Genomic DNA, 24,754 nt, shown 5'->3' with positions numbered 1-24,754 from the left:
CAATTGGAGAATGACTTGTAACCTTATAAATTTGATGCAATTCTCTGTATATTTTAGTAATGAGAATTTTATCAGATCCCCTAGCTTTGAAAATTGTTTCCCAGATTTCTGTTTTCCTTCTAATTTTTGCACCATTGGTTTTATTAGTGCAAAAACTTTCTAATTTAATATTGTTAAAATCATACTTTTTTTTAATTTATACTGCACTCTATTTCTTGTTTGGTCATAAATTTCTTCCTTTTCCATGGATCTGACAGAGAGAGTATTTCTTGGTCTATTCATTGGTCTATGGTTTGCAGATTATGTTTAAATTCTGTACCTATTTTGACCTTATTTTTGTATTGGGTGTGAGATGTGGATCTATGCCTAGTTTTTGCCACACTTTTTTCCAGTTTTCCCAATAATTCTTGTCAAATAGTGAGTTCTTATCCCAGAAGCTAATGTCTTTGTGTTTCTCTAATAGCAGAATACTGTAGTCAGTTATTGCAGTTTCTTTTGAACCTATCCTAATCCATTGATTCATTACACTATTTCTTAACTGGTAGCAGGCAGTTTTAATGACTGTCACTTTATAATAATTGTTTTATATCTGGTAAGACCTAGGATGCCCTACTTTAAATTATTTTTCATCAGTTCCCTTGATATTCTTGATCTTTTGTTGCTCCAGATGAATTTTATTACTTTTTCTAACTAACTTTTTCTAATTTTCTAACTCAGTAAAATAATTATTTGGTAGTTTGATTGGTATGACACTGAATATAATTTAATTTGGGTAGAATTTCATTTCTTTTATATTAGCATAACCTAACCAAGAGAAATTGATATTTTTCCACTTGTTTAGATCTGACTTCATCTGTTTGAAAAGGACTTTGTAATTGTGTTCATACAGTTGCTGGGTTTGTCTTGGGAAGTAGATTCCCAATGATTTAATGCTGTCTACAGTTACTTTAAATGGGATTTCTTTCTATCTCTAGCTCTTAGGTTTTGTTGTTCATATATAGAAAGTTTATGATTTATATGGGTTTATTTTATATCCTGCTACTTTGCTGAATTTATTGTTTCAAGTAGTTTTTTAGATGATTTTCTTGGGTTCTCTAAGTATATCACCATATCATCTGCAAAGAATGAAAGCTTTGTTTCCTCATTGCCAATTTTGATTGCTTCTATTTCTTTTTTTCCCTTATTGCTAAAGCTAATATTTCTAATACTATATTGAATAATAATGGTGATGATGGGCATCCTTGTTTCACCCCTGATCTTCCTGGAAATGCTCCTTGTTTATACCCATTACATATAATATTAGTTGATAGTTTAAATAGATATTGCTTTTTATTTTAAAGAAAACTCCATTTATTCCTATACTTTCTAGTGTTTTTAATAAAAATGGATGTAGTATTTTATTAAGACTTTTTTGGGGGGCGGAGCCAAGATGGCGACATGAAGGGATCAAGTCTTAGGAGCTCTCTGATAAAAACTCATAAACTAAGGACTCTAACTAAACTTTCTAGAGACATAATGCACAAAGGGACCCAGTGAGGCAGTGCTCCTACTCAAGGTAACCTGGAAAACAGCAGAAAGGCTCTGCTCCCTGGGATTGGAGGGGCGGCCCACCAGAGGGGTGGCCCGCCAGAGTGAAAGAACTTCAGCCTCCCAGAGGCAGCCCCAGAGCGCTGGGAGCCCCAGCTCACAGCAGCGGGGGAGTCTCCTGAGCTGCACCCCGGGGAGCACCGGGCACAAAGTGGGGGAACAGCGGGGGACCTCTGCCAGAGCGAACACATGAAGCCCAGCCCTCAGGGAACACAACAAGCAGCTTGGTCTTTCGGCAGCCTAGACCCGCAAACAGAAGCAGGCAGAGCCAGTAAGCAGGAGCCCCCCCCAGGGCATGAGCCCATTGAGCTGAGGGAGAGGAGTGAAGAGAGAGAGACTGCAAAGCTCTGTCCTCTGCCCCTGAAACAGGACTCTGGGGCTCTGAACACATTCAAAACCTGATCCCAGTCTAGGTCCCCCCATAGAACAACAGGGCCCCCCCACCTCGGCCCGTGGCAGAGGGGGGCGCTTATGATCATTCACAGACCAGGAAGGAGGACAGAGCCGCACACACTGAGACCCTTGTGGGAGTGTCCCAAAAGCTCAGGAAGCACCCCCAAAAACAGGCTTAGGCTGGGAAAATGAACAAGCAAAGAAACAAGAGGAAGACCATTGAGAAATATTTTGCAAATGAGCCCAAGAAGGATCAAAATACTCAGTCTGAAAATGAGAAAGCACAAGCTCCTGCATCTAAAGACTCCAAGAAAAACAGAAATTGGGCTCAGGCTATGATAGAGCTCAAAAAATATTTTGAAAATAAAATGAGGGAGTTGGAAGAAAAACTGGGAAAAGAAAGGAGAGAGATGCAGGAAAAACATGAAAATGAAGTCAGCAGCTTAGTCAAGGAAATCCAAAAAAATGCTGAAGAAAATAGCATGCTAAAAAACAGCTTAGGTCAAATAGATAAAACAGTTCAAAAAGTTATTGAGGAGAAGAATGGTTTAAAAAGCAAAACTGGCCAGATGGAAAAAGAGATAAGAAAACTCTCTGAGGAGAACAAATCCTTCAAACAAAGAATAGAATTCAAGGAGACTGATGAATTTAACAGAAATCAGGAATCAATACTTCAAAACCAAAAAAATGAAAAATTAGAAGAAAATGTGAAATATCTCATTGAAAAAACAACTGATATGGAAAACAGACTTAGGAAAGATAATTTAAAAATTATTGGCATACCTGAAAGTCATGATCAGGAAAAGAGCCTTGACATCATTTTCAAAGAATTACTACAGGAAAATTGCCCTGATATTCTAGAAGCAGAGGGCAAAATAGAAATGGAGAGAATCCACCGATCCCCCCCGAGAAAGAGATCCCAAAAAACCAACCCTCAGGAATATTATAGCCAAGTTCCAGAACTCCCAAGTCAAAGAGAAAATATTACAAGCAGCCAGAAGGACACAGTTCAAATATCGTGGAGCTGTAGTCAGGATCACACAGGACTTAGCAGAAACTACAGTGGAAGCTCGTAGGGCTTGGAATACAATATACCAGAAGGCAAAAGCACTTAGAATGCAGCCAAGAATGAACTACTCAGCAAGGCTGAATGTCCTCTGCCAGGGAAAAAGATGGACTTTCAATGAACCAGGGGAATTTCAAAGGTTCCTTTTGGAATGGCCAGAGCTGAAAAGAAGGTTTGATCTTCAGATACAGGACTCAGGTGAAGCATAGAGATTGGAGGAGAGGGGGGAAATATGAGGGACTTAATGAGGATGAACTGCATGTATAGAAAAATGATACTGATTCATATGAACCATCTCAGTTAATAGAGCAGGTAGAGAGAGCTTTTATAGTTGAAGCACAGGAGAAAGCTGAATTCAAAGATAAAATATGGTGTAAAAATGGAGTTAATAGGAAAAAAAGGGAAATGGAATGGGAGAAAGAAAAAGGAGAGGGGGAATAGTCCAAGATATTTCACATAATAAGATTTTTTTTATTACAACAAGCTATTGAAATGATATGGAAGGGGAGAGGCAAGGGGGAATGAGGGAACCTTTGCTCTCATAAGAGATGGCTAGGAGAGGAAACAGCAAATATACTCAATGGGGTATAGACATCTGGAGTAAGAAGGAGGGGGGAGCAGGGGGAAGGCGTGGGGATGTGAATAAAGGAGGAGAGGATGGACCATGGGGGGACAGTGGTCAGATATAACACATTTTCTTTTTTACTTCTTGCAAGGGGCTGGGATTGGATGGCCTGCCCAGGACCATAGGGCCAGGTGGATTCTGGGCCTAAGGGGTGGTATGGGGGCTCAGGGCTTCTTGGCCCCAGGACCAGGGATCTGTCTGCTGCACCACTCAGTGACCCTACAGCAGAGTCAGAGTGAAAGGAGAGAGAAAATATAGTACATGGTAGTGGAGAAATAAGAAAGGAGGGAGTTGCGATCAGCAATGGCAACGTTGGAAAAATATGGAAGTAACTTTTGTGATGGACTTATCATAAAGAATGTGATCCACCCATGACAGAGTTGTTGGTGTTGGAACAAAGACTGAAGCACATTTTTTGTTATTATTATTTGGGGGAGGGTGCAGGGCAATTGGGGCGGTGGCCTGACTGGGGCCACATAGCAGGGTGATCTTTGGGTGTCTGGGGCCGGATTCTGACCCAGGTGCTCCTGGCTCAAGGGCCAATGCTCTGTCTGCCACCCAGCCACCCCTACTATTATTACTATTTTTATTTTGGGTCTTTTTTTTTCTTCTTTTTGGTTTTTGCAGGCCAGTGGGGAAGGGTGGCTTGCATGTCACATGGCTGGGTGATTGTTGGGTTTACGAGGCTGGATATGGACTCGGGTGCTCATGGCTCCAGGGCTGGTGCTTTGTTCATTGCACCACCTGGCCATACCTACAATTATTAGTATTTTTTTTTAATTTTAATTTTTTTTCTCTCCCCTTTACTTTTTCGCCCAAGCAAGTCTATCTATATTCATGGTGGGAGGGGTATTTTGTTTACTTGTAAACAAGTATATTTTATTAATGTAAAAAAAATTTGTACAAAATGAGAATAAAAAATAAATTAAAAAAAGACTTTTTTCAACATCAATTGAGATAATCATATGATGTCTGTTGGTTTTGTTATTGATAGATTTGGGATTTTCTTGGCAAAGATACTGAAGTGGTTTGCCATTTCCACTTTAACTTATTTACAGATGTGAAACTGAGACAACCAGGCTTAAGTGACTTGCCTAGAGTTATACAGCTAGTAAGTGAGCTTGAATTTAAATTTAGGTCTTCCAGAATCCAGATCCACCTCTCTACCCAGTGTGCTACCTACATGCCCAACAACAACATTCCAAAATAATAATCTGGATAGGCTGGCTCACTTCAACCTAGTCTCACAATAATATATCTAGGCTTACCAGAGAAGGATCAGTACTATGTATGCAACTACTACTCTCATGATCCTGGAAAACCCTATTAAGGAGGTGGGAAGAGAGAGCGATATACTATTATTACTAGAGCGTGTAGTTCCTGAACTCCCACAAGTGAGCTTCTTATTTACACAGAATCAGTCACCATAATACCACTAACTCAAATAAAATATTTACATAATGTTAAAGCATAGTTATCACAATCATATCACCATTACATAAGGCAGAAATAATTACAGTACACCCATAAACCTGCCAGTATACACAATGTTCATGGGGGGAAAAAATGGACACAAACTTCTAGAAATCCAGCAGGGAATTACATGAATGGGAGAACTCATGTGCTCGGGGCAACTTCCAACCCTTCAATATCAAGGCTTTCAGGAATAATCTGTATCCCACAAAATCATTTCTCTGCTAGCTTTCTTCTGGTCCTCACCCCCTTTTGAAGTAGATAAATCCATTTCTTTTTTGCTATCAGTGGATGGGGCAATGATAAATTCTTTTAACTAAGCCACCTTTAACAAGATGCTGAGAAATTGTTATAGTCCCAAAATAGCCAAGCTCCTAAGATTGGCTATCCAGCTAGCTCCTCACATATCAGCAATCTTCTGTATTTAATCAATTTTTATCATCAGGTCACTTTAAAGGAAAACAGGACTCTCAATAAAGCTCTTTGGGTCGACTCTTGAGGTGTTGTAGAAAAGTCCAGACAACTCTTTCACTTGATGGGATTTTATAGACTTTGTCCCATCAATTCTGAGCCTCTTTTTACAAGTGTTGACTGCAAAACTATTTACTTCCCCTCTATCCCTCTCAAAGTGTCTGCAGAAAACAAGACACATCTTAGAAGATGTTGGCAGGCAATAAACTCAAATAGGTACAGAATTCAACCCCCATTGCAATATAAGTTTCACAGAACTTTGCCTCTCTTCTAATCAGCAGCTGAATCCTTACTGCTAGTTTACTATCTTAATTATTTGTTTACACTCAGCTTCTTCACAGTTAACTTTTCTACTCCATCAATCTACCATAGCAGAGTTTCTTGATGGTCAGTGATGCATGCATATTTCTCTAACGAGGGGAAAAAAATAGGAAATAATTGTTTACTGCAACCCAACTATCCCTATTTCATCTCAATAGTTTGTAGATTTTTGAATTACAACTTTGTCCCTTGGAATCTTTAAAACTAAAGAATAATCCCATGTGAATGAGTTGACTGACCACACAGTTAATTCACACATTCTACAATGCTGGCAAACCAAGGCTAGTCTTGAACTGAGGGAGACAAGTCTTCCTGACTCCAAATCTGTCACTTTATCCACTGAACCACCTCACTGCTCTGCCTGGTACATAATAATTGGGTTTTCTTCTTTCCATTTAAGTATCTTTGTTTTGTGGAGGAAATAAATAGCTGTCCTTTGCACATACCAAGCCTTTAATAAAAGTCAGTTGGATCAATTCTCTTCTGTACTTCATATGTAGTTATTATAGTTGCTTGTAGATGATCCCTTTCTCATTGCTTGGGGTGATGATGATACTGGAGAAACTCTGACATATTGCCTTATTCTCATCCTAAGCACTAGAGCTGACCATATTGCAAATATTTCCTTTTTAGATTACAATAGTTCACCCAGTACAGGCGTGGTCTCTCCCAGCTCGTGATATTGGTTGCTATAGGAACTGAGCTACAAGAAGTATCTAGCAAAAAATTGTCTTTTTAACTCCACCATGATTCCTTCTACAATCATAAAAAATAATGCTATTGCTCAGAGCTTCTGAGGAAACTAAGAGGGAATGCTACCCAAATAAAGAAGGCTTGTGGATTTTCCCAGGGAATGCTCTCCTCTACCACCACCACCATCACTCAAACACCACCAAAAAATATCCCTTAGAACTAAAGTGGATAATGTTGGTCCTGGAGTGAGGAAGACTTCCCTTTCTGAGTTCAAATCTGGCCTTGGACACACTTAGCTTACTAGTGACCCTCCATAAGTAACATCCCTGTTTGCCTCAATTTCCTCCTCTGTAAAATGAGCTGGTGAAAAAAAATGACAAACCTCTCCAGGATATGGCCAAGAAAACACTAAAAAGAGATCATGAAGAGTCAGATACAACTAAAATTGACTAAAAATAACAATAATGGAACTATTTACATTTTGCAACATCTTCTCACAGTTCTGCTTTGGCTCCCCAGTATTTCCTAATGCCTTTAAAACAAGACCACTTCACAAATTCAAAAATCTAAATAGAAGAGAAAATTCAGATCAGTTAGGAAAGGTTCATTCATTGGCAAAGATGAATTCATGATTTGGAAGGACTCAGAAATTATCTAGTTGAATCTCACACATGAGGAAACTGAAGCCTAGGGGATGTTAAGCAACTTGCCCAAGGTAGTAAATGGCAGAGGCAAAATTTGAACCCAGATCTTTAGACTTCAGAGGGAGCATTCATTCCATCCTGCTGTGTCAATCCACTTAATAAGAGTCTGAGAAAGCTGTGGGAATATGGTAACTTCATAAATATTATTTGTTTTCCTTTTCTAAATGCTTCCTGTAGAAAATGTTTGCTAATGAAATTTTCTGTAATGGTGTATTGGCAAGAGGTTTCTTTTTTCTTTTTTTTTTTAATTGTTTAATTTTAATTTATGGAATAAAACAAACATTTCTATAATAGCATAACAAAAAGAATGATTGCACAAGAAACCACAAATCTATTATATGCAACTTGCTATTCCTTCAAATATATAATGAAGTTATGTAAATTTCTTTTTGTGTGGTTATAAAAGACATATAGTCTTTTTTTTTTGAGAAATAAGGCTTAGACTATTATGGACAATGCCATACATATCCAGAGTGGGGGAAAAAAAGCCCCACAGAATCTGTTTGGATACTATGTTCACTTTTTTAAAACTTCTTTTATGTTTTTCCCTCCTATCCCATGATTTCCTTTCTTTACCCTTTGTCCTAATTCCTCATACACAAAATGACTACTATGTAAACATATTAAACACAAATGTACATGTACAACTTTCATCAGACTTCTTGCCACTGAGGGGAAAGACTGTGATAAAAAAAAGTGTAAGTTATAAATATGCAAATGGATGAATGTTGAAAAACTTTCAAAATGTGTAATTAGAAGAATAAAATTAAATATCATTACAAGAGAGAGAAATGATGTTTTTATCAGAGAAATTTATTTAAATATTTTTCCTACAATTTATTTTGCTAACTATATTTCCCCTACTCTCCATTTATTCTCTTCTCTCTCTTCTTTTACCCATTCCTTCCTCAAAAGTATAAGAGGCCCTTTTTTTAGAAGTCCTGTCTCTGGGAATCATTCACTCATAGTACAGTGGAAAGAGCAGTGGATTGGAAATCAGAAAAGCTGAGTGCAAATTGTGGGTCTTCCACTCCAGTGTAACCACTTGTCCTTTCTGAAGCTAATTTTTTGTAAAACAAAGGCAAAGAACTGGATTCTGCAGGCCACAAGTACCTAAAACACCATAAATAAATTTAAGATATTAAAATATAATTGAAAAATATTTAACAAAATAGATCAAATAGAACTAAACATAGATAATGTTAATATGTGATTTTTGAAGTCAATAAGTGGCCTACATAGTTTAGTGGCCCCCATTTCTAATTGACTTTTACACCAGTGAACTCACTGAACTCTAATTCCCAATATCACGAAGGTACTACTTTCTTCCTCATTGCAAAAACTCCCTTATTTCCCTCTAGACTCAGTGAAGCTCCACCTCCTATAAGAAATTTTTCCTGATCGTGTCCAGTTATTTATTCTATACAAGTCACCATTCTCTCCACTGCCGAGAATTTTGTTTTTGTTGTTCAGTTTTTTCAGTCATGTCCTACTCTTTGTGACCCCATTTGGGGTTTTCATGGCAAAAATACCATAGTGGCATGCCATTCCCTTCTCTAGTTCATTTTAAAGATGGGAAAACTGAGACAAACAAGGTGAGGTGACTTGCCTGGGATCACTCAGTTAGCAAGTGTCTGAGGTTAGATTGAAACTCTGGAAGATGAGTTTAGTCATACACAAATGATCCAGTCTTGAGGCCTGGGTTATGCCTATATAAGTATGTATTGTCCTCCCCAGAAGAATGTACGCCACTTCAGGGCAGTCACTGCTTAATTTTTTTGTCTTTATAGCCCCAGCACTTAGCAGAATGTCTCTCATCCAAGATGCTTAATAATTGCTTGTTGATTGAAGAATCCTACATGCAGAGTAAATAAACAGATGTTGGGGGGCTGTTTTAACATTTAGAAGAGATCAAAGGAAATCTATATGTGGGTGGGGGTACCTTGAATTGAGCTCTGTAGGGAGAGAGCTGGAATAGGTGAAAGGGGGTTCCATTAGGTGAAGGTTAGAAGGGAGAACATTTGGCAATTGAAGCCAAATTAAGCCACTAGTCTAACAATTTGGGATTTCCCTCTGTGTCAGCTTTAAACTGTGGTTTGCTCTACCAAAAAAGGAAAGAAAGAAAGAAAGAAAGAAAGAAAGAAAGAAAGAAAGAAAGAAAGAAAGAAAGAAAGAAAGAAAGAAACAAAGAAAGAAACAAAGAAAGAAACAAAGAAAGAAACAAAGAAAGAAACCAGGGTCCTGAATGATGGAATTCCTTGTCTAGATGCAGTCACTAGCAAATAACAGAGAAGCCATCATTGCTCTCAAACCTCCCACTCCCATTAGCCTTAGCTCTAAGAGATTCCAGGTGGCTAACTACACAATAATGAAATAGCTCAAGGAAAAACAGGGAGAGAGGAGAGTGGCAGTGATATCATTTCAGCCGAGCTCCCAGAATTGTTCAACTTGAGGCCACAGCATTGCACAAAGGGTACAAGATGTACCAGGAGGAATTCAACATAGAAACACAAGGCAAAGAGCAACATAAATCCCTCAGTTCTATTTTCTAGATGATGAAACCCGGAGGATCAGAGATTATTAGAGCTGGCAGGCCAACTCGTCCAATTTCTTTAAATTATAGAGGAGGCAACAAGGGAAAAGAGGAGTTTATGTGATTTGTCCAAAGTCACGGGTAGTGATTCACATAGCCACGATTAGACCTCAAGTCTCTGGTGATGGATCCCTTGACTTGTTAATGATTATTCATATCTCATGTTGTGTATCCAATTTCACCCTCACAATAAATGCTTAACAAATATTTTTTTTAATTGAATTTGTGTCCAAAGTCAGAACCCTTTTCCAGTAGAATTCCCACCTATTCTGCTAACTATTGATGGAGATCCCCAGGCTCAGAATCTGTTTGATTATGGAGACTGGTAAGAGGCTTGGGTGTTTATGCACAAAGTCTCCCTAAAACTGATCTCTTATATTCTTTCTATATTTGCAACATTGTGGCTTAGAAGATAATTTCATATCCAAAACTCTAGCATCAGGGAAGAAGAAACAAAACAGTGCAACAAAGGCTACATAATGGCATAAATGGGAAGATATATTGTCTATCAAGTTTTTCAGTAGTGTCTGACTCATAGTGATTCCATTAGGGCTTTCTTGTTAAGATACTGAAGTGATTTTCCATTTCTTTCTCCAGTTCATCTTACAGATAAAGAATCTGAAGAAAACAGGTTAAGTGACTTGTCTGGGATCACACAGCTAGTAAGTGTCTAAGTTCAGATTTGAATTCAGGAAATTGAGTCTTCCTGACTCCTGGTCTAGTACTCTATCCACTCTCTTTTTTTAATGTTTTTGCAAGGTAAATGGGGTTAAGTGACTTGCCCAAGGCCACACAGCTAGGTAATTATTAAGTGTCTGAGGCCACATTTGAACTCAGGTCTTCCTGACTCCAGGGTGGGTGCTCTATCCACTGCACCACCTAGCAACCCCTATCCACTCCTTTGAACCAATAGATGACAGCAATACTCCACCCACTGTGCTACTTACCTGCCTATGCTAGGAAACAAGGATGCACAGGTACTATGGTAATGTTTTACAAATATTATTTCATTTTACTCTTACAACAATCCTGGGAGGAAGGTATTATTTGTATCTGTGTTTACAGATGGGGAAACTAAGATAACTTGTCAAGGGTCACATGGTTGATAAGTGACTGAAGTTGGATTTGAATTCAAGTCTTCCTGATTCCTAGGCATTCTGTCTACTGGACCACCTAGCTGCCTAGATAAAGTGGATAAAGTTCTGAGAACTCTTTCCTCACCTGGAAATCCACAGCATCTCTTCTTTCTCACAAGAAAGATGACACAGAAAGAGAGAGAGAGAGAGAGAGAGAGAGAGAGAGAGAGAGAGAGAGAGAGAGAGAGAGAGAGAGAGAGATTGAGGTCCTCCATCCAAGCCTTTTATATGCACCCTTGATTCTGGATAGCACAACCAAATTAAGAAAGCTTTCTTTACCACACAGGAAACAGTCATAGAATACCTACACATGCTCTGAACTGGGAACAGGACCCTTCCCAACTGCATCATCATGCATTTCCAGAAGAAGGTTCACCAACACCCCCCCAAGAATCACCAGACAAAATACACTATGCATACATTATGGCCCTGATGACCAGTCATCCATTAGATTCTTGCCTTCAAAATCTAATGCTGACATGGAGCATTCTCCATGGAATTTCTAGAATTGCAAACTACCATTACCTCACCATCTTCAGTGAGTAAAATCTCTAGGTAATAACCCACTGACTCACCTGATTTCATCTTGTTCTCTCTATTTACTTCTTTCTCTGTTCTCTTTTTTTTCTGCTCTCTCTCTATTTCTCTTCATGATCCTGTAGCTTAGCCTTCCTGATTAAACTTATAAAATCAATCTTTGCTTTGTTTTTGGATCTTTGGATTATCTTGGTATGCTGGTTCATCTGAGTTTCTCAATTCTGACACTATCATCATAACATAATAGGACAGGCAGTGTGGTACAATCGAAAGATCACTGATTCTTGAATTAAGAGGATGTAGGTTCAAATCCTATCTCCAAATCCCTTCTACCTATGTGACCTTGGGCAGGTCACTTGCCATCTCTAGGCCTCTATTTCCTGACCCATAAAATAAATTGTTGCAGTCATTGTATAATACAGTTTTCTTGGCTCTGTTTCCTTCACTTTTCATCAATTCATATTAATCTTTCTCTTTTTCTCTGTGTTCATCATATTCATTATTTCTTCCATCAAAGCCATATTTCATTACATTTATATACTGAAGTTTGTTTATCCACTCTCCAGTAGGGGGCTAGCTACTATGTTTCCATTGAAAAAGCATAGTCTTTTTCTAACCAAAAAAAAAAATAGTTTGGTTTTCAAAGCAGCTTTCCTTAGAAATCTTCCCATTATTAAAAAATGCAAATCATTTCAAAATTTTTTATAGATACACATGTGGGCAATCTATTCTTTATGTTCTTCTCTTTCAAAAGTCTTAGATATTTAATATATTATATATATATAAACATATATATATATGTAAATTGTTCCCAAGAGTCTTTTTTTTGCCCCCAATATGCATTTCTTTACTGTCATTCATTAACATGGTATAAATTCTATGTCCTGCAGGGCTCTCAGGTTCAGGGAGTGGTTTTGAGAAAGTATTCCAATTATGTATTTGCTACAGGAAAAGGAGATAAAACTTCAGGAAACTCTTTTTTTCAAGTACCTTTATTATATCAGTGAGAGACTGAGAACAACAAAGATGAATCACTTAACACAATGGCCCAGAGAAGTAAGAAGGGATTGAAGAAATTTATCTGATCCTCAAAGAGTGACATTGTGCTCAGTCTTTTCTTTTGTGAAATACAAAGACAGGAAGAACTTTAAAAAATTGGACAAATACTCTCAGAGAGTACTAGACATATCTGGCTACTCCCAGCTAAATGAGAAAGGAAAATTACAGTGTTCTTTCTGGAGATTTATTTTGTTCTATTAAGTTCCAAAGAAAGACAGGTGAGCCCAGGGAGTAGCATAAAAAGCCAAAAGTAGGCACTATGTAGTTTTAAGAGATGAAATCAGCCTCTCTGCCTTACTTAAGAAAATTCATGAGTAACTATCAGGGATACATAATACACAAATCAAGCTAGATTGTATTATATTATTTTTAAAAGCAATTTGCATAATAATCTGTCTGCTACTTGACTAAGCCTCATATATATGCTATTGCAGCTAGAATTTATAGTAAAATATTTGTCTATGTTTCATATAGTTAATATTTACTTTGACTTTACTATTTAGTTGGGTCTTTTTTAATTTGGATGTCTGATTTAATTAGTAAAGGAAGAGAATGGACCCTTGTGGAAGGAACCCCTCTTTGTGCCAGTTGATAAAAAGTAGTCTATGCAATTTGCTCTCAGGTTGTGAGGGTTTAGGTTGGTTGGCTGGTTTTTTCCCCTCTTTTATATAGTCCAGAAAACAAAGATCAAACTTGGGTCTGGGATGGTGTGTGGAAAGAACAAAAAGAAAACCATTGCATATACACTGCCTCCTTTCCTCACCACATACATGAAAGGAGTCCTTGAAGAAGAACTTGAGAAATGCAATTTTGTCTTTCTAAATATAAGTTAAAGAACAGAGACTTGAAAACAGACTTTCCCAACCCAAGAAGGCAATAATAAGAACAGTGGTAAAATATGGAAGAAGACAGAGGAGTTGTAAGTGAGTTAGCTGTCTTTAGAATTGAGTTAAAAATAAATTTAAAAGTACAAAATGCAAGAAATAAAGTTATCAGCATTTCTGAAAACTATCTGGGATTTCTTGTGTACTCAAACTCAATGTGAATTTATAATACAAAAAAAGAAACTAAATGCTACTATATCTTGGACTGCATCCCAGAATATAGACAGGTAGTATCAGGATAATTTGCCCTGCTCAGGTTACTTCTGGGATATTGTGTTGAATTCTGATCACCATATTTTAATAAATAATAATAATAATAATGGCTAATAGGGCAGTTTTGTGGCAAAACAGAGAGTGCCATAGGTATGTGGTTGGGCTAGTGCATCTCTGAGGTCCCTTCCAACTCTGAAATCCTATGATTTAATAGGTTATGGATTAGTGTGATCACAGCTTTTTAATATCTTAAAGCACATGTAAATGAACCCAGAGCATAGGTTTACATGAATTGAAAAGAAGTCAATGAATCTAGTCTGAATCCTTGCTGTTGTTCTTTATATGATATTGGGGAACTGTTTTACTCCTATGCCCTGGGTTCATGTAGTACATGAAAGTAGGACAATATATAAGAAATGATAAATATGAAGATTCAGAGAAGCATGGGAAGACAAATTAACTGATGATACAGAGTAAAATAGGCAAAACCAGAAAAGTCATACACACAATGATAACAACAATGAAAATGGAAAAAATTAATGGTCAAGAAGTTTGACCCTAGGTAAAAATTGAGAAATTAAAACTATCTATATTTATATGAAAAAATACTCCAAATCATTATTGATAGAGAAATGCAAATTAAAATGATTCTGAAGTACTAACTTTTATACCTATCAGATTGATTAAAATGACAAAGAAGGAAAATGATCAGTGTTGGAGGGGATTGGAGGGGATATAGGAAAACCAGGATACTAATGCACTATAGGTGGAGTTGTGAACTGATTCAATCATCCTGGAGAATAATTTAGAACTATGCCCAAAGGGCAATAAAACCGTGCATACCTTTTGATCCACTATTAAAAAGGGGGGAAAGATCCAGATATGCAAAAATATTTTTAGAAGTTCTTTTTGTAATGACAAAAAATTGGAATTGAGAAGATGTCCATCAAATGGGGAATGGTATATAGTATATGAATGTTATGGAGTACTATTTTTCTGTAAGAAATCATGAGCAGTCAGACTTTAGAAAAACCTGGAAAGGCTTACATGAACTGGTACTGAGTAAAGTGAGTAGAACCAGAAGAACATTATACATATTAACAGTAATGTGTGATGATCAATTATAATGGATTTAGCTCCTCTCAGCAGTTTAGTGATGAAGGACAATTCTAAAAGACTTGTAAAGGAAAATGCCACCCACATCCAGAGGAAAAAACTATGAAATCTAAATGCAGACTAAATAAAATGTTTTATTTTAAAATGTTTTATTTTTTCCTTTCTCATTCTTTCCTTCAGTTCTGACACTTCTTTCACAGAATGATTAATATGGAATCTGTTGACATGATGTACATGTATAATCTAACAGATTATTCACTTGTGTGTGGGGGGAAGGGAAGGGAGAAAGTGATGGAAAAATGTGGAACTCAAAAGCCTGCAAAAAAGATAAATGTAGAAAACTATCTTTGTATGTAGTTAGAAAAAAATAAAAATAACATTAAAAATCTTTTTAAATGATTTCATTCTCTTTTGTGTAACAGTAAAGGATTACAGGATGTTCTGATCATATTGTCAGACTATGAATGTGTTGGCTCACTGAATTGCTTTGGTTTTCACTTTCTTTGTTATAAGAGATGACAATCCCCTGGGTAGGGGAAAGAAGACAGTTTTATTCTGAAATGAAAGTGTTGTAAAACAAAAGACATCAATAATTTTAAAAGATAACTCTGAAGAAGGACATATAAGTGTAAAAAGGTCTCCTAGGCCTAGATACAAAGAACATCTTATCAAGGAAATGCTCAGTTTGCATGTTATACTCAAAGCAACATTTGAAGTGGATCCAACTGGGGGTGATTCAAGGCTAAAACAGAAGAACTGAACACAGTGTAGAATCATTACCTGTTTCTATCACAGACTCTAACTGAAAATTATGGGTTTTCCATGGAGGAAGATTATTACCCTCACAATGACTGACAGTAGCTTATGTTATTGGGAGATTTTATTACTACCTTGATGTCTCCCTTTTTTCTTGTTATAAATCCAAACGTTATACATTAAAACTAAAGCTTATGGGGTTGTATTGATTTCATTTAAAGTGCTTTGTATTCTCTGGTCCCATAGATGAATTTCTGCTCCTGAAAGAACTGCCCCACCTTCTAATAACAATAGGCATTCATAAAGCATTTGAAGTGCTATGTTGTACATGATTTCAGTTGATCCTCCTAATAAACATGTGATATAAGTACCATGATTATTTTTATCCCTATTTTATAGATTAAGAAACTGAGGCAGATTAAGTGATGTCCTGAATCAAACAGTAAATATGAGTTAAGATTTGAACCCGTTACCTGATCCTAACTTCATCATGCCTTCTACTAGATCACACTGACTTCTAGTGACTGCTCTCCTACAGAAACAGGCAGTTATTCTTGTGTAATTGCTTTTTTTGTTGTTGTTTGTTTCTTTGAAAAAGCTGCTGCCTTTGGTAGATTCTGAGATCTTCAAATCTTAAAGAAGAAAGATAGCAAAAAAATTCACATAACAACTCTCATTGTTACCTATTTACTGAGAAATAGATTAGATTTTTGAACATAGTTCTTTTTCATTTTCCAAAAAGAACAATTCAGAGATTTGATGAGATCCTATCTACTATCTACTAAAATGATAGTAGTCCCTGCCCTGAAAATGTCATCCATTTAATACTTACACTCTGAATAAAGAATGTTGAGAACATGGCTTGCAGTACCATTAAAATCACAGAGAGTCAAAAGTAAGAAATGGTCCATCATCTATCATTCAAAAGTAAAAAATAGAACCTGGAACTTTAAAACTTGGTTTAATAACCAGTTGACAAGCATTATCTTATTTAGGATGATTCAGAGTTAAAGAAGGCTTTCAATTTAGGAGATAAGAATGTGATATTCAAATTCAAGTTAAGTAAGTATACTATGTTAATTCATAAGCAGCGAGATTAAATTCAGAGGGTTAACCTAATATTTAGGTTCTCATTTTTTTTCATTGAGAGAATGGTAATGCTTAGTATAGATTTTTGCATACACTAAGTGTTTAATAATGCTTTTTCATTCATTCATTCATTTTGCTATTAAGGAAGAAATTCAATTTAATTTTACTATATATTATGAGGTTTTTTTAATGAGCTAAAGAGAAAATATTAAGCAATCAAATAAATCCAGACATCAACTTAATGAATTTGCTACCATAAATATCACTGACAAGGCACCTCAGGTATAAAGGAAGTGTGGTACAGTAGGAAAAAATTGGTTTGAAAGTCTGAGGAGTTGGATTTTAATCCTATCTCTGGAATCTAGTGCAGTTCATTATCAACTCTGTGGGCCTCACTTCTCTCATCTGTAAAATTAGGAGGTGATACTAGATAATTCTTAAAATCCCTTGCAGCCCTAAATCTAAGACTGGACTTAGACATTTCTTTTTAAAATCTATTAAAACAAAATGCTATTACATGATCATTCAACCAAGAATTAATTTCTGATATCAAGTTCAAAAAGAAGTTAGGTGGCACAGAGGATAGCATGAGGAGCCTGAAGTCAGGGAGATTCATCTTCCTAAGTTCAAGTTTAACCTCAGATACTTACTAGCTGTGTAACACTGGGAAGTCACTTAACCCTGTTTGCCTCAGTTTCCTCATCTGTAAAATAAACTGGAGAAGGACAGTATATTTGCCAAGAAAATCTCAAAAGGAGTCACAAAGAATCAGATACTACTGAAAAACAACTAAACAACAACAAAAATGAGTCGAAGAAAGAAATGGCAAACCATTCTAGTATCTTTGCCTAGAAAATTCCAAATAGGGTCATGAAGAATTGAACATGACTGAAATAACTGAATAACAATATCAAGCTCAAAGGCAATTTAACAATAACTTAATAAGAAATTCAATTTCAGTGAAATTAAGCAATCAATTTTGCAGTTTTGTAAGACTTTAATGTGAGAATTATGCCCACTATAGATTTTCTCATTATCTATCCTTGAGAAAAAGATTATTATAACATCAAAAATATCAAACTCATCACAAAGTAAAAAAAATGGTTAATGGAACTGTTTCTAAAATAGGGAAGAAGAAGAAAGGGAATGGTTGGAGATGGGAAAGAATATACCCAGAAATTCATGATAATGCTTCTATTTTTTTCTTCTGGATTTTTGTACATGTGACCATGACTTCATTCTCTTCCTCCCGGGGTATCTTATTCATATTGATCAGTTTGTTCTTTTTCCTTCTGTAACAGTCACAGACCAGTCATTGTGGAATTTTCTTGAGATCCCTAGAAGATGCCTAGCTACAGGATGTGAGAATAACAGTAACTAGTGTTTATATTGCATTTTATGACTGCTAAAATACTCTGTGTATATGTGTATATAGATATCTACATATGCATATATATTTGTTAGTATAAATACATATAAATAAAACCTCTGTTTTTTGCCTTCAAGTCTATTTAGAATATTTTTCCCATTTCACAGATAAGAAAACTGAGACTGAGAAAGGTCACATGCCATGCCCAGAACCACCCAGTTAGGTAATAAACTTCTGAGGTTGCATTTAAACTCATCTTGATTTTTAAGTCTGGCATTCTATCCACATTTTCCTCTAGCTCCCTGGGAGAATTGCTGATCTATTACTGACAGTCAATAAACATGTATTAAGCACCTACTAGGGCCAAACACTGTGCTAAGCATTGGGGATACAAAAAGAAGCAAAAGACAGTAACTGCCCTCAAGTAGCTTACAATCGAAAAAGGGGAAAAGAAACTTGAAAAGGTAGGGAAGAAAGAGGGTGTTTGTTTGGAGGGGGGAGAGGAAGATAGTGATGAAATCCTGCATATAGGTGGAAAATTATGAGGTGACTACTCTGCGTTCCCTTCTTATAAAGATCTGGGAGAAATTTTCCATGTCTACCCTCCACCCTCTCCAATCAGAGGCAGAGAAGTACCCCAAGGATACTGTGGAGGTGTGGGTGTCAAAATTGATGTTATCTTGAAGGAAGATGAGTTACTAAGAGGCCATAGCTTAGACTCTGGTAAATTATTCTGTGACAGCTAGGTAATAACACGGATAGGGCACTGGACCTGGAATCAGGGAGACCAGAGTTCAGATCTAGCCTCAGATATTTGCTAGCTATGTGACCCTAGGCAAGTCACTTAATCCTATTTGCCTCAGTTTCCTCATCTGTAAAATGAAAAAGGAAATGGCAAACCTTTGCCAAGAAAACCCCAAACAAAGTCACAAAGAGGGGCGGCTAGGTGGCACAGTGGATAAAGCACCGGTCTTGGAGTCAGGAGTACCTGGGTTCAAATCTGGTCTCAGACACTTAATAATTACCTACCTGTGTGGCCTTGGGCAAGCCACTTAACCCCATTTGCCTTGCAAAAACCTAAAAAAAATATATAATAAAAAATAAAGTCACAAAGTATTAGACACAACTGAACAACAAATTGATTATTTCTCAATAACAATTGAAATATCTTGGTTTTCAAGTGAAAAGTTTTGGTTCATCAGAGCAAGAACGGTTCATACTTTCTCTTTTGCAGAAACCTAATCTGGGCACAATAGTCTCATGACTCAAGTCCCTGAAAGACTGAAACTAGTTCTGATTTGCTGTTTGCTTAAGTCCTGTCAATACATTCTGGGGGTGTTTTGTATCTTTTTTATCATTTCTTTTGTGTGTAGGAAATAAATGCTTGTCTTTTCCTGTCAAAAAAAAAAGAAGAAGGAGAAAGGGTGGCTAGGTGGCACAGTGGACAGAGCACCAGCCCTGGAGTCAGGAGTACCTGAGTTCAAATCCGACCTCAGACATTTAATAATTACCTAGCTGTGTGGCCTTGGGCAAGCCACTTAACCCCATTGCCTTGCAAAAAAAAACTAAAAAAAAAAAGAAGAAAAAAGAAAAAGAAATTAACAAAAGATCATAGACAGTTGGAGGAGACCTCAGAGGAGGCTTTCACCTTTTTTTTTTGTCTCATGGACACCTTTAGCAGTCTGTCGAAGCCTATGAATCTCTTCTCAGAATCATGCTTTTAAATGCATAAAATAAAATGCAGGAGATTATAAAGGAAATTATGTTGATATAAAGATGTATTTTTTCTCAGTCCCTGTATTATGTCTGCAGACCCCCCCCAAGATTCAAAATCTTAACTTCACATATGAGGAAACAGACCTGGAAGGATTAAGTGACTTGATTAAAATCAAAATCACCCAGTTTGAAATAGTGATACATACTCATATTTAGATGGGCTTCACTTTCTATAAACTCCTGTGAGGCAGAGTGCAAAGATTAATATTAGAATTTTACAGATGAGGAAACTGAATTCTGAACTGCTAAATGACTTACCAGTGATCAAAGAAACTGCAAATGGTGAGACAAGGTTTTTATTCTGGGGCACTGTGAGATGTAATGGATTTAAGGCACTTTGCAAAATGGTATGTGTATATGTGTTTGTGTGTGTGTGTGTGTGTGTGTGTGTGTGTGTGTGTGCGCATGTGTATGTGTGTGTGTGGTACCCCTTTATCATCATCATCATCATCATCTTCTTCATCTTCATCATCAGCCTACAATCATCAAGTCTCAGTTTGGTGATAATTTTATTACCTTAACTTTATATTATAATTTCTGCTGAGTTTAAGCAATGTTTTTAGAACAATACAGGAGTGTGCTGGTAAATGTTTAACAACCAGACTCTTGAAAATATTTAGCATCTAGGATCTCCTGAAACATACAAAGTGTATACACACATACTTTCTTTTTTTCTTTTTTTTTTTTGTTGGTATTTGTAAAGCAATGTAAGGCAAAGTGACTTGCCCAAGATCACATAGCTAAGAATTATTATGTGTCTTTGGCTGGAATTGGAACTCAGGTCCTCCTGACTCCAGGGTGAGTGCTCTACACACTTCAGCCACCCAGTTGCCCCAATACACACTTTTTATCTTATTTTCCTAAATCTAGACAATCAATAAAACAAGAAATTAAGTGATTGTTAATTTTAGAGATGGAAATGCTTCCCCTGAAAGCTTAACAATCAGCTTAAGTTAGAACATCCCTAGCACACTCCTGCTCTTCTGCCTCCAAATCCATCAGAATCATGCAATAGCATGGTCAAATCCATTACCAGTGGCTCTGCAGTCCCTTGTGAAGCCTCCTTGGGAACCACAGTCCTGCTGCCATGAATATACATGAAGACTGCAGACTCCTGATTAAAGATCTGTCTTCAGAAGCCACAGACTGTTGCATGCTGGTTGTTATGAATAGGGATTAAGAAAAGGAACAGTTAATGATATTGATGGATTTGGTTGTGTTGGGGTTTTTTTTTTAACTACATTCTCGACTAAAACAGCAAGCACTACTCAGTCTGGGAATAGACATTGGCTGTCAGGCTCTCTGGACCACTTGCCAACCTCACCATGTCAGCTCCTGTATTCCACTGTGATTGTGACCTATGTTGCCAGAGTAACCCAGCAGGTCCTTTATGAGTGGGATGACTTAGAAAGCTGTATCCATGGGAACAGAATGACTTGGCTTCAACTGAATCATGAGGCAAACACAAGCTGAAAATTGCACCGTTGGGAGGAAATCATGGCACGTATAAGCGTGGGCATGTACAGTGTATACATAATGTTCGCACAAGCAAAGTCTCTAAGGAGTGGAATGATAAAGTAAAAATCAAAAATAGGGGGGAAAAGAAATAGTTTGGCATAGACTCTAAAAATGACTACAGTGGAGCTGGAATAGTATCGGTTGGTTTTTGCAATAAGGATTTATTTTTGTTTCTACTATGTGCAAGGTACAATACCAAGAGCTAGAAAGCACATAGAAATGAAAAAGATAAAGCCCCTGCTCTTAAGCAATTTATAATAAGAGGAGCTGATTTGATAGAGCACTTTAAGGTTTTCAGTGGATTTGCCTTACAATACTAGCTCCTTGGATCCTCCCCAAAATTCTGAGTTATGGTCTAGAGTTTTATGCTTTAGCCTTATTTTACATACAAAGCAAATGAGGATCAGAGAGATTGAGTCACCTGCCTGGGATTTATCCCATAGGCAGTAAACTAGCTAAAAACAAATAGTAGATTATTATTCTCTCCCTTCCCTTTACCTCTTCCTTTCCTTCCCTTTTCCTTTCTCTCCCTCACTCAAAGATGGGTTTCTAACTGAAGTCTGTTTTAACAATTCCAAGTCAAACACTCCTTCCCCATTTGCCTCTAGGTGTAATCTCAGACTGTCTAGATCCTATCTAGATAAGATAATTGATGGCATTAGCATTTGTTCAACTTTTAGTGATTTTGCTTCCTGATTACATAGAATAAAATCATCAGTTTCATAACTATTTCATTTCTAATTCATCTCATCAGAGAGAGCTACTTCCAAAATACTGCATGTTAGTTTCATTAGCCTTTGTTTCAGAAAATGACCCTTCCTGACCTACTCCCTAGATTCTTTGTCCTTCTTGGGTTTATGGCCATTTACACTGAGGATTATTAGTCCAGAAAGTTAGCTGACTGACATCAGTAAACAACAGAAAAAGTGAAGGTAAGAATAAGGAGAAGCGAGTTTATGTAGCATCATCTATTGTTCAATGTTCTTTTATGGGGATTACTTTTAAAAAATCACAAAATTATTAAAAAGGTTTCACTAGATAGTTTGCCTCACAAATCAGAAATCCCACATTGTACATATTTGGCCTAGACTCTGGGCACATCATTCAGCTACAGGTTTAAATGTTGAATTCTCTCTGTGGCTTTAAACCTTTCATATTCTGGCTCCCTCCCTAATGTTCCAGTTTTCTCATACCTAACTCTTCTTCAGGCAATCAGCAATCCAGTGACACTGACCTCACTGCTTTTGCTCTCACAAAACATTCATCTCTTCACTTACAGCACTTGTACTAACTGTGCCCCAGGTTTGGAGTGCTCTCCTCCTCATCTCTACTTCCCAGCTCCCTGACCTCTTTCAATTAAGTCCCACTTTTCTGAAATAACCCTTTCCTAACATATGATTTTCAAAAACTGAATATTAAAAATTATTTTTCCAAGTAATTGGGAAAATAAATGAAAAAAAGTTTTCCAGTGTTAGTAATCCTAGGGTCTTTCTTCTCTTGATTATTTCCAATTTATTAGATGATAATCTTTTTTTACTAATTATTTGCATGTTTCTCTTGCATTAGACTGTGAGTTCCCCAAGAGTAGGAATTGTTTTTAGCCTTTCCTTGTATCCTTAGCACTTAATACATGTCCTAAAACATAAAAGGGCCTAACAGATGCTTATTGACTTGGTTTGGTTTACATCTTAGTACCCCATTGAAAAGACTATAAATTGCAGGGAAGGTACAAATCTGCATTGGGAAAGAGAGTTCCTTAACCTGGAGTTCCCTATCAGTCAATAAGGAACTGTTAACCTGGTCAGCATACCAGTGCCATGTCAGGAAAGTGAATCACTTCCATTTAAATTGTCTTAGGAAGATTCTGAAGATCACCTGGCAGAAAAAGATACCAGACACTGAGGACTTTCTCAAGTTAAACTGCCAAGCATTCAAATGTTACTATAGGGAGTGCAGCTACGATGGACTGTGCACATTGTTCAAATGCCCAGAAGGACTTTTTAAGAAGGACTTTTCAGAAGGACTATTTAATGGAGAACTCACACAGGGCAAGCGCTCACAAGGGGGTCAGAAGAAGTGACTGGACAACCCTGAAGGTCTCTCTTAAGAACTTTAGAATTGATTGTGTAGCATGGTAGACACTGTCACAGGACTGCCCACCATTGCGTGCCTTCATCAGTGAGGTTGCTGTGCTATATGAGCAAGGTAGAATTGAAGTAGCTCAAAGGAAACATGAGATAATGTAAGTTTAGAGAAACATCCCAGCTGTTCACCTAGACTATTTGTGTCCGACCTGTGATAGAACATTCTGGGCTCATATTGGTCTGTTCAGCCACAGTTGGACACACTGTAATTTGTCTCTATAGTGATGCCTTTTTGTTCTTCTTCAATAGCATAGGACAAGAACCAGACAACCAATCCATATTAATCAATATCAGTAAACATTTATTAAGCACCTACTATGTGTCAGCTCTCTGCCAAGTGTTGGGGAAACAAAGAGGTAAAAGACAGTCCTACCTTAAAGGAGCTGACAATTCTATTTAAATAGAACCACAAATGATGGCCAAGAAAAAATATATAATGACAAATTACACTAAATATTTGTTTCCCTTACCCAATATAATAAATATTATAACACCATTGTGATAAAGTTATTGATCATTAATCTTATATTTGAGATGAGAAAATTTTAGAAGTAATTTCTTCAAGATCACAAGAGAATAGACTCTACCAAAAGGAAAGTCTTATCATCCAAAATCTGTCTGACGCCATAACTCTTTTGACTTATTTCACACTGGCTTCCTGCCCATGGAGTCATCAAATGTTCATAGCTGAGGCTCCCTAACAAACACCTGAAGGTATAGCCCTGCTCCAGTCCTAGATTTGAGCAAAATATTATGAGGGACACAAAAGTTGGTCACGTACCATGAGAGCAAAGTACTACCACCATCTCAAACTCTCTACATACTCCAGTAGAAACAGCCCAGGACCCAGAGCCAACAAACCTCAGGAGTAACAGTGACCCTAGGATCGATCTGCTTCCATTCTGGCTCCCACAACCAAGGAGAACAAACCAAATCTGGCAACTAACCTTCCAAAGCTACAATCCCATCCCCTTCACTCCTGAGAGAAATTATTATTTCTTTTATTAATAAGTAATTATTAAATCAGATCCAAGCGTTTTCCTCCTTTTCTTCTTCCTCAAATCAGTGTGAGAAATCTAGATTTAACCCACACTAAGACCTAATCAGAAATTCTAAGTCTGGGCTAATAAGATGATTTCTATTTATTGTGATTATTCAGACAAATCTTGTAAAATGTGGATTCTCCCTTTTTCGGACAAGATATATATATATTTATACGTGTCCAAGTAAG

The sequence above is a fragment of the Macrotis lagotis genome, chromosome 5 (genome assembly GCF_037893015.1).
Source record: "Macrotis lagotis isolate mMagLag1 chromosome 5, bilby.v1.9.chrom.fasta, whole genome shotgun sequence".
NCBI classification, from domain to species: Eukaryota; Metazoa; Chordata; class Mammalia; order Peramelemorphia; family Peramelidae; genus Macrotis; species Macrotis lagotis.
The sequence above is the reverse complement of the archived record's forward strand: the minus strand, read 5'-3'. Positions refer to the sequence as shown.